The sequence below is a fragment of the Dermacentor silvarum genome, chromosome 1, assembly GCF_013339745.2.
Source record: "Dermacentor silvarum isolate Dsil-2018 chromosome 1, BIME_Dsil_1.4, whole genome shotgun sequence".
NCBI classification, from domain to species: Eukaryota; Metazoa; Arthropoda; class Arachnida; order Ixodida; family Ixodidae; genus Dermacentor; species Dermacentor silvarum.
This window is the reverse complement of record NC_051154.1, coordinates 424013539-424025220: the sequence shown is the minus strand read 5'-3', so window position 1 is coordinate 424025220 and position 11682 is coordinate 424013539. Positions and strand designations below refer to the sequence as shown.

Genomic DNA, 11682 nt, shown 5'->3' with positions numbered 1-11682 from the left:
GTATTCTTTTTCATGCCTGTTTCACTATATGCGACGCTCGAGTACAGTGGCCATTCAACATGAAAATGAGCAGTGTGCTTATTGAATGAAGCCAATCATGGTCACTAGTCCAGCAGTTTTATGGGACAATTGCACGGCTATGTTCAACTGTTGGAGCCTATGTGCCACCATAGAGAATAACATTTCTTGTTTTATTATCGTAGATATAGGCCGCGCACGTCTTCGTTTGAAATTATTTGCATTTATGTAAAAATTTATTGTGCCTATATTTACGACGTTGGAGGCCTAAAACGTTGTTTTGCCTGCCTATTTTTGGCGCCTAAAACGCGCTTTTTTAATGCCTAAAGATCCGGCCTCTACTGATGAACTTTTTTCATAGCTGCCGCAACTATGTCACGACGAAGGTAACACTGTTGATAGGGACATAATTATGTATGGAAGAAGTTATAAGTAAACTTGATTGACTGAGTGCTGAAATATATGGGAGTTTTTGCTCTGTGTGGCTCCTTTTCTGCTTAGGCTTTATGGAGAGACATGCAGATTAATATACCTGTCTAACCCTCTACCAAGGGTGCAGTGTGCTCACTTCAGTGTTGTTTGAAATTGTTCTTCAGGTGGCACTGGAGTTCTCTCAAATGTTTTCTCGCTGGAATGGGGCACCCTTTTGAGGATTACATGAGTGACTATAAATGTACACATCTCACTGGATGACCGCGCACACTCGCTTCCAATACGCTGGCGTGAGGAAGAACGGCAGCAGCAGCCAGTGAATTGCCCTTCGTGCTGCCTCTCGATTCAACGTCAACTAAGCGGCAAGAACACATCGCACACGAAGACATCAGCCCTCAGCGCGCCTAGACTCTGTAGCCACCGCAGATCGCTTTCAAGACGGCGCTCGCGTGGCCGCGCACAGTCACGCCATACGCAGCAACCGCCGGAGTAGAACACTTAGAAAAAAAAAAAGAAAAAAAGATAGCAGAAAAAAAAAACTTACGCGCAGTCGACCATGTAAAGAGGCTTTACCATGAAAGAGGCTTGACCATGTGAGAGACGCTCGACCATGTAGAACTCTCGGACGCTACTACAATGTTAGCAAGTTCCAATCATGGAGCCCATCTTGTCCATCAGTTTTCTAATCTCCCTGCTCTTACCTGGCACGGCACCATACCGCTATCGACAATTCGCAACAAGGTTCGTGTAAGTGCCTGTCTGGAGCCTACGACTGCCGCTGTTCGCCTAACTGGGTCAGGGTCATGCTCTATGAGTGCTGTTGTCAAATTCTCTGCACAGCACAGATGCAGTTCTAATATCATCATCTTGTGAGGATCGTCTCAACTAAGCAAGAACACATGTGTGTCAGGCACTGCAGATGTTTCAAGACGGCGCTCGCGTGGCCGCGCACAGTCACGCCATACGCAGCAACCGCCGGAGTGTTAGACGCAGAAAAAAACTCGACAGGATCGACAGGATTCGAACCTGTGCGGGGAGACCCCAATGGATTTCTAGTCCATCGCCTTAACCGCTCGGCCACGACTGCCGCTGTTCGCCTGCTGCTCTATTGTTGTCTCTGCTCAGCACAGATGCAGTTCTAATATCATCATCTTGTTCTTGTGTGTCATGTGACACGTGTGACCAACCTTTTACTCCTAACATTCTAGCAAAAACCCTAAGACTAGCGCCACTTTCGATGTATCCATCCCCAATATCTGCGACATTATGTCTTTGGGTTTCAGTTAAGATTCATCGGTCCGGTCCGAACTGTCAAAGGCACGCGTTTGGAAAACTGCTAACTAAAACGCCAATGCATTTCGTAGCACATTTTAACCTCTCGTACCTCGAAAGTGTTACTAGTCATAGGATTTATGCTAAGCCGACGTGAATTCATTACTCTTCTCCGTCAATATCGCATTTACAGCATGTCCACTCTAGTGAGTCATTAGAAATTAATTAGCACATTTTCGGTCATTAACAAACTTATATCAGTCTCACGTGTTAAATTTTTGCAACGTGTACACGAAATTATTTGTACCAATAACTAATATGTAAATCTGAACTTTTCTGTAATTGTGGCGGTTTATTTATTTATTTATTTTTTTGAGTGGTTTTGTAGAGTGCTTGCAAATTAAACTGATTTGCTTCTCTAAGAAGTCTGTGTTGTTCTTTTAGTTTTCTTTTCATATTGTATCTATTGCACATGTTCGTATCTTCCATTCCTGTAACGGCCCTGGGGCTCACAGTACTATCAAAAATGCAGAAACAGCGCAATAACTGTACATTTACATATGACCCGACGTCGCATTAGATCTGGCTGTCGAGTAGTAGCGAGGACTTGGTGAGGACGCGCTGCTGGCTGTCATTTGCCACTATCAGGCCTAAGTGGCGAAAATGTCTTCATCACGTCAAAGCCACTACCGAAATAAAAAGAGAAACAAAATGAAAGAAAATGAGTAACGAGAAAAAAAAAAGAGCACTAACGGGGATTTGAATCTCGGAGCGCAGCTTCGCATGTAACTTCACATGCAACTTCACATGCAACTTCGCATGCAACTTCGCATGCAACTTCGCCACAGCGGAGATTGAGCAGCCTATTTTATAGTTGTAATATTAACCACTGCCTGAGAACTTCTCGAAACTCTGCCGCATTGTTCTTGTTGATTTCGGCCTTTCGAAGGCTGATTCTTGTGCGTTTTGCTCTAACCTTTTGTACGATAACGTATTTAACAGCCTAGAAAACTTCTAAACGCCTCTTTCGTTAGCCCTCCGCAGCGCTAGCACTGATTGCCGTGGTAGTGCGCTATGGTGCGTACTCCCCCCTCTTGTTTGTGCAGGATCCCTCCTCGCAAATTTGATGTCGGGAAGGTGTGCGTGTGTGGTGAGCATCTCTGTACATATTTTAACCACGGTATTGTAAAGAGAGTGTCAAGTTTCCGCGGAATACACAAGAGCGTTCTCCTTTTGATCCCTCATTCCGCCGTATCTTTAAGACGATAAACGGCATTGCTCGCGTGTACGTGCAAAGTAACTTGAGACACTTAGTTTTTTTTTAAGCAGGGAATAAGTGGCATTTCAAGAATACCTTCCATTATCTTGAAAAATCTCGATTCTTTGAGACGTTAGAAGTAAAGCGACAGACAGAAGAAAGGGGAAAGGCCGGGAGGTTAACCAGAGGGGAAGTTCCGGTTTGCTACCCTATACGCTGGGAAGAGAGGGGAGGGTAGGTAAAGTGAGAGGTAAGTAGAGTTATCGAAAGAAAGGGAGCGCAGATACACAATCACAGTCGGTCAATGTCACCCCATTCTATGAACACACAGCGCAGTAGCACTTGTAGCCCTGTAAACACCATGGTAAAAACGACGTACAGCGCGAAGGACAGGGACTGAGACAGACGACACACACTGCGCTGACTTCCAACAATATTTTATTGCCGTTGCCACATCGTGTGTATATATACAAGAGGGGGCATGCGCGGAAAATGAAAGGCGGACAGAAAGGGTGCTCTAACAGCAAGTCATTTGTTCTAAGTACATGGTCACGTGAAAAAAAAAGACGCACATTACTATTAATATCTATGTACTTAGATTTAGGTGCACGTTAAAGAACCCCAGGTGGTCCAAATTTCCGGAGTCCCCCGCTACGGCGTGTCTCATAATCAGATCGTGGTGTTGGCACGCAAAACCCCATAATTAAATTAACTATCACTATCTATTCAGATAACTGACTTCACTAGCGTCAGTGCGATAGAGGGGGCACTAACACACAAACTGCTCAGTCTTCTGATGAAATCTGCTTCTATTATTTCTCGCGTGAGCTGTGAGCTGTGTCTCGCTACAACGTCCGTATTTTCAAAGAGGGGCACGCAGCCAACGCAGCCGCAATCTCGGAAATGGATGCCCAAACGGCCTTGTACAGTGTTATGAACGTAGTTGTAGCAAGGTCCATCTGAATAGGTCGGGAAGCTTGGAATGAAAACCGTGCCAAAGCATATCGCCAGAGATATCAGTTAGTGGTGAAGGATTGAAGCGTGACTAGGTGAGGGGGCGACAAACACTGAAACTAGGAAACCTATGTGAAAAAAAAAATGTTCGCAAATTTTTAATCAGAATATGTCATACGAGTAAATATTCCGTTTCAAATATTTTGCTGTACAAAACTAGAAATGTTAATTTTGTTTCTATTTCCCAATTTATAAGTTCATTCTTGGTGAACCTACCAACCAGTGATTCTGGCGCAAGACTTGACAAGACTGTGCTAACCAGCTATTATGTCGTGCCGAATGGCGTTGCTCACTAGAACGCGGCGGCTTCGTCCGAGTTTTTTTTTTTATTTCCTTGCGTGTTTGTTGAAAGTGTGGCGTGCGTTTCACTCCAAGTTTTGCGTGGCCTAGCGCACAGCATTCATTGGCGAAAGGTGTGAGTGCAGGTATCTTGGTATCGTGCAACTTCACGCTGCGGCATCCGACGCGCTTGTGTCTCGTCGTGACGACAATGCGAAACGCTGCGCGAAGAAACGTCGCGCAATGTTCGTTCACTCTCCGTAACACAGGCTCTGAGTGTCCGACGGGAAGCAAAATCAGTAAGTCGAATGTTTTCTAAATGATGATGTGGAGCAATGTTGTCTTGTCTGATAACTGCTGGATATGAAGACATGGTGTCGCACAGAATTGCGAATGATTCTGTGAAAAGGTTTCGCATGTTGCTATACATTACGACTGTGTGCTGGCCATAGTACTTTTCATCCATTGAAACAAGTTTTGCTTGGTCGATTATATTGGTTGCATTATTCTAGACGAATAAAAGTGAAGTTTGCTTGTGACCTCTGTGGAACTGTCATTTATTTCCATCCTATTCGCTCACCTTCCTAAGGAACTTACTGGAGCAATTGCCGCCAATAACAGGCTAAATATGATGACATTAAGACATTCACCACTCCTATAGTGTAATGACACGCTTCAGCTGAGGCGAGTCGCAAGCTCACCTCAGCCTCAAAAGAAAAATGACTGCTGGCGTTGCTGTCGAAATGCTGGACGCTGAAGAAATTCAAACACTCGCGCCAAGCAGCCTAAGATCTTGACGTCATTGCCATTTCCGGTTGTGACGTCACTTTTAAATTTTTTATTTATTTTATCTAACACTTAAAAAGACAGTGTTAGACGATTAGACGATTGTCTTAAAAATACAATAGTCTAATTGATTTTAAATTGCTTTTGTATGTACTGACCCATGATTCTGTGCAATCACTCATATGACTATGTATAAATGGGTGTAGAGTATACGCAAAATAGATAGTTGGAAACATTCATGGGCACGCAATAGGACGTAATATTCATATACCAGTTTCAAAGCAGTCTGGTTGATGTAAGTTTGCATCTCGATGTCGCGGAATCATATATCACTTCTAAGTATTCTCGTAGAAAGAAAGAAACATAAATCCCGCTCCCCCCTCCCTCCCCCCCTCCATAGAAAAGCAAGAGAAAGGACGTTTAAGAGGCCAGACTGGGAAGCAAGTGTACTAATGACGCCTTGAAAAAAATTATAATTAAATGACCGAATCTGAATCAACGGCAAACACCAATTTCTAGGCGAGAAAAAAAAGGTAGAGTTAAAGTATTAGGGTTGATTAGCCATTCGTTCGAACTTTCACTCGGTGCCTAACGAGGCGCCTGCTGTAAATCTCGAAGGAGGGCTAAGTGATAAACTGAGCTGTTTACCCAAGAGAATCTTGCGCATGATAAAAAATGCTGTAGAATTATGTGGAACCGCATACAGTGACAAATAAGTAGAGTGTGAAAAGTGAAAGGAGACATGGACGCGTGCAGGTAGCCATGGCGCACGGCCAAAACATGCAGGAAAACGTAGATGGTGTTCCAGCTTCCCTTCCAAGGTGGAATGTCGAAATGCGCCATCCTTGGAGCAACTGAGTCGCTGACCTGACCTCGTTTGCCCGCCATGAAGACATCATCCCTGAGCAGTTGCTTTTTCGACACTCTTTCGCAGCCTAAAACTGCTGCCAACTAAAGAAACGCAATGTCGACACTTTAAACCGACTAGCCACTGTTCTGACTCTACGCTTGCTCACTGCCAAAACCACAGGCCATATGTCAGACGCGTCATATAGCTAGCTTGTATTATAAGTATGTCGTTGCCGGATACCTTATAGGCACCTAAGCACCCAATGGAAGATGCTTGGCGCATCAAAGCAAGGATGGAAAGCTTGAAGGCTTGATAACGATGAGCTGATTGTTTTCATCTACTCTCTTAGCCTATCATCACCCATTGGTGGTTCGTCATCATTGTTTTATGTGCATCAGTTAAAGCGCACTGCCTCTCATAGCAACACATTGCTATTTGCTCCACCTGAGCTTTTCTAAGGGACGACGTGGTATCCAAAGCCACGGCTACAAGAGGCCTGAAAGCTCGGAGCTTTAATGTCCCGGCGATTGAAAAGATTCAAACGCGCATAACTATAACTTAAATTATGGGGTTTTACGTGCCAAAACCACCACCTCATTATGAGGTATGCCGTAGTGGGGACTACGGAATAATTTGGACTACCGGATGGCCGACGATACGCAGCGGCAGTCGTCAACACCGACGGCGAAGCTACGCACACAGCCTGTATCAAGACCAAACAACCCGAAACGGCCGAGTAAGTGGCTATTGCCCTTGCTACGGCTGACATAGAAACCCAAGTTATCCTGAGCGACTGACACACAGCTGTCCGAAATTACGCCAAGGGAAGAATTTCGCTGGAAGCTTTCCGGATTCTCCAAAGCACAACTCAAGCTTGGGAAGCCCCGATCAGCGTGATCTGGTTCCCCGCCCACATGGGCGCAGTCTCTCTTAAAGTTACCAACCTTAACGAGACGGCACACTCCGCTGCACGCGACATAATTGACCGTTACGGAACAGCCCTCGCGGTTGACGGAGACAAGGACAGGCTAACGAGCTACAATGAAATAACTAAGGCTTTCTATGTGGCGCGACGAAGTTTCACTTCGCCTAACAAAAAGTTATGCAGAGCCCAAGCAACCACCTGGCGGCAGCTACAGACTGGCACTTAACCAAACCCGCTAGCGTATCATAGATTCTACACTTAAATCTATCACGACAGCACCTGCAAGGTCTGCGTAATGGAACCTGCTACACTAAAGCAGGTTCCATTACGGAACCTGCTACACTAAAGCACATGCCCTGGGAATGTGAGGCAAAAACTAGAGGCATTAATCCCGATGTTCTGTCCGCGAGATGGGCCGATGCCCTGCACAGATCCATGCAAGCTCGCCGACCAAATCTGGGCCGTCCAGCAGGCCTGCACGTCCCGACGTGGGAGACCTGAGCCCGGGTCATCAATCTGCAGGGCACTCAATAAAAGTTTTTACCAACCAACCAACCTGGGGTTCTTTAACGTGCACATAAATCCAAGTACAAGGGTGTTTTCTGCAGTTCGCCCCCATCGAAATGCGGTCGCCGTGGCCGGGATAACGCACAAACTACAAAAGTTTGAACGCGATAGGTGTCACTGGTCGCTTTGCGGATGCTCCTCTTTGTATGTATACAACATGCTTGGCCGACAAGTGCGACGTCAGTTTCGAAATTCCAGAGCCTGTGTGTGCTATCGATGAGCCGTTATTTTCCAGCCGCACAAGTGGCTTGGGCGCTGCGTGAATTGCGTCAACAAATTTCGAGCTTCGCGGCGTTCAGCAAATTGATAACTGAGGCAGACGTAGTTAGTGCTTCTGTACTAACTGCAAACTGGATATCTACCTTCCGGTTAACCTCCCTGCCTTTCGCATCTCATTTACCTCTCTCTTTTAAATAAATGAATAAATAAATACAGATCCTCGTTTCGCTCGAAATGCGTTTCAATTAGTAATGATACGTTTTACGTCATCCCCGTCGTTTCAACGCACACACGATGGCGACGTAGCATGAACGCCTTGATGTAAGAATGCTTCTTGTCACAATAAAACAAACGCGTCACTGCTCGCTGTGCTACGTAATGCCAAAGTAAACGAAAAAAAAAAGATTACCCGTGCCACATCGCAACCAATAACAAACCATAACAAAGAGTATGCATGCGTTAAACGCAACAGTGGTCACCATTACAATAAGCATTTTTGGTTGGAATATTGCTTTTACTTTGTATCACATGCACCTTTCAGATATAGCTTTCACTCCCTGGTGTGGCTGAGCGAACGCGCACGCACGCACGCACGCACGCACGCACGCACGCACGCACGCACGCACGCACGCACGCAACGTTTCAACACAATAGAGAGTTTTAGATTAGGGGGACGCAAGCATTGGGGCCCGCTAGCGCTTGGGGCCGCGGTACTGCGCACGCGCAGAAGATTAGGGGGACGCAAGCGTTGGGGCCCGCTAGCGCTTGGGGCCGCGGTACTGCGCACGCGCAGACCGGTCTGCGCGTGCGCAGTACCGCGGCCCCAAGCGCTAGCGGGCCCCAACGCTTGCGTCCCCCTAATCTAAAACTCTCTAATAGTGGCATAGCGTGACCACCATGTACCTAGCATACCATCCATAATTAGCGCGATAGTACGGTCAGCGGAAGTAGGAACCTGGAAGTCTTAGTTGCTCATTTATTAAATTACTTCCAATACCGCGAGGCGGTACGGAGTTACAGAAGGAAGTGGGGTAGTTTTTAGTACAAAGTACGCGATATATTGGACACAATTCTGCAAGAGATTTTCAACAGCAGACTTGAAAGCGCAGTCACACACAGAGAAGATGGAGTCAGGCAAGTAATTCCAGTCCACGCTAGTTCTTCTTTCTGGGGTTTTACGTGCCAAAACCAGTTCTGGTTATGAGGCACGCGGTATAGTGGAGGGCTCAGGTTTAATTTTGACCACCTCGCGTTCTTTAATGTGCACTACAACGCATGCACACGGGCGCTTTTGCATTTCGCCTGGATCGAAATGCGGATGCCTTACTGGTTCAGTTGGGCGCGCCGATGTTAAGGTGGTGGTGTGCACGCGAAGTTACAAAGTGAGCTTAAAAAAAGTAAAACTCGTTTAGACTATCGTTAAGAATCAATTTTATGGAAAATTCTAAGACGAGAAAGACGCTGCAGTGTGCAGAGACAAAGCAAGTGTAACGTTTTCTTTTATTTTGGAAACGCTAGCCTGGCGCGAGTAATTAGTGAGAGAAAAAACAAAAACAAGACCGGTAGGCGACCCTAATGTTTGGCCTAGGTGTCTCTTAGTGGCACTCGCACCTCGGCGTTGGTGTTCTGTGCTCTTATGTGCGGTAATCAGTGAGTTATAATTAATTCTAATTATTTCAGACACTTCAGTAACCCAACTTGCAACTAAACTTATGCTCTGATATCCTATCTATAATGAAGCCCATGAATTTTGTGCTGAACTATTTTTAAAATATCTTTTCTGATTTATTTTGAATTTCGCCTCCGGTTGTCTCAGCTAATTAATTATAATTATTCCAGACACTTCAGCAACTCAGCTTGTTACTAAACTTATGCTCTGATACCATATCTGTACTGAAACCCATGAATTTTGCATTATACTATATTTTTCTGATTTATTTTGAATTTCGGCTCAACTAATTATTTCTAATTATTTCAGACACTTCAGTAACTCACCTTGCAACTAAACTTATGCTCTGATATCCTATCTGTAATGAAGCCCATGAATTTTGTGCGGCACTATTTCTTAAATATTGTTTCTGATTTATTTTGAATTGCGCCCCCTGTTGTCTCAACTAATTAATTCTAATTATTACAGACACTTCAGTAACTCAGCTTGTTACGAAACTTATGCTCTGATATCATATCTATTATGAAACCCATGAATTTGGCCCTGTACTATTTTTTTCAGATTTTTGTAAATTTCGCCTCAGTTAATTAATTCTAATTATTCCAGAAACTTCAGTAACTCAACTTGTAACTGAACTTATGCTCTTATATCATATCTGTAATGAAGCCCATGAATTTTGTGCGGCACTATTTCTTAAATAATGTTTCTGATTTATTTTGAATTTCGCCCCCGGTTGTCTCAACTAATTAATTCTAATTATTACAGACACTTCAGTAACTCAGCTTGTTACGAAACTTATGCTCTGATATCATATCTATAATGAAACCCATGAATTTGGCCCTGTACTATTTTTTTCAGATTTTTGTAAATTTCGCCTCAGTTAATTAATTCTAATTATTGCAGAAACTTCAGTAACTCAACTTGTAACTGAACTTATGCTCTTATATCATATCTATAATGAAACCCATGAATTTTGTACTGTGCTATATTTTTCTATTTTTTCAGATTTATTTTGAATTTCGTCCCCGGTCGTCTCAGGAGGTGAACCGGAAGGAAGTGCTGCGCAAGAGACAAGAATGTCACTCGATGCTCGTGCCACTTATAAAACGACTTGAACGGTTACGAACGAAGTTGAGGGCGGTATTCCGCAAGTAAGTGGGGGAGTCCTAGATAGCTCACGCATATTCTACTTTTGAACAGTCTAAGGTCTAATATAAAACTCGTTTTAAGGACACTGGCTTGCGAAAAAAGTTGCGACGAGGAAATACAAGCAGGCGATTGGTCTTCTTAATCAAGTAATCAAGATGCACATTTCACCAAAGTTCATAGTAGTATGCACAAGCAATAATAGTCGAACGCGTTTATAACAAAGTGCATGGGCCCTCGAAAATTCTTTGCTATACGGATCACTTTTTTGTAAAGACTGCGCACCAAACCACCCGAAATAAAGCAGGCTAAGCATGTTCACCACTGGAAAACCTTTATATTGCGATAGAAATTACATGGACACTCCAGGCGCATTTTGCCGTCGTCGTCGCCGTCGTCGTGAGGTTCCGTATAAAGTCCACGGCCGATAAACTTGTCGCCGCGCGCCGTATCCTCTATGTGCAAGTGAAAGCGTGCGAGGGTGAGCCGGCGATCGCGGCTTAATCTCGCGCACGTGAGGTCGGGAAGCGGGAAGGAAGCACCCCATATTCCAGTGGCGAGCAACGCTCCGGAGGGAGGGAAGGGAGGGAGTGAGGGGAGCGGGGCTCAGCGAGCACCGCGCGCGCCGTGCCGCAAGGCTCCGCGAGGCTCTGGGGGGAGGGTAGGGATGGGGGAGGTCTCGTTCGGCGCCTCCCGCACCCACCCGAGCGGCTGTACCTTGAAAGCCATCTGCGGCGGGGGCACAGTCCTCCCTGCGGTGTGTTTTGCGGCTTAGTTCGCGTTGATGTGTGCGGCGGGACGAAGGTCAACTCGCTCGCTGCTGCTGCCGCGTAACAGCGTTTTGACAGCGCGTTTCCGCGGTCATCGAGTAAGTTGCGTTCATGTTTGCTTGTGCGCGCGTGACACCATGCTTGTTAATTTAGTGAATATGCCTGCGTTTACAAGTTCATACGACCGATAAAACTACTATCATTGCTTCGTACAGCTGTCCACTAGTTTGCTATCGCAATCGATGCATCGCCTTTCGGGCGAAACTGCGACCTTTTTGTATCTGTCGTTGACATGACGATTTGAAAACAATAATCGCCTGGTAGCTATACTATGGCTTCTACAGTGACAGCAATACCGCGAATGAGGCTTGAAAGTACGAATGACGGCAGTCGCTGTAAAGTACCAAACGGTCATCAACTGGCCATGATTGAACGGCACTGAATGAGGGCGAATGCACAGCCGGAGCTGCTGTACAA

General features: G+C 45.3%; 1 non-coding gene across 1 annotated transcript; it reads right to left on the bottom strand.

The window, feature by feature from the left end:
- Window positions 1–1455: 1455 nt before the first annotated feature.
- Window positions 1456–1538, bottom strand: Trnas-aga (transfer RNA serine (anticodon AGA)). Its single transcript has one exon. It is a non-coding gene; the product is annotated as a tRNA-Ser (tRNA).
- Between the last annotated feature and the right edge of the window lie 10144 nt (window positions 1539–11682).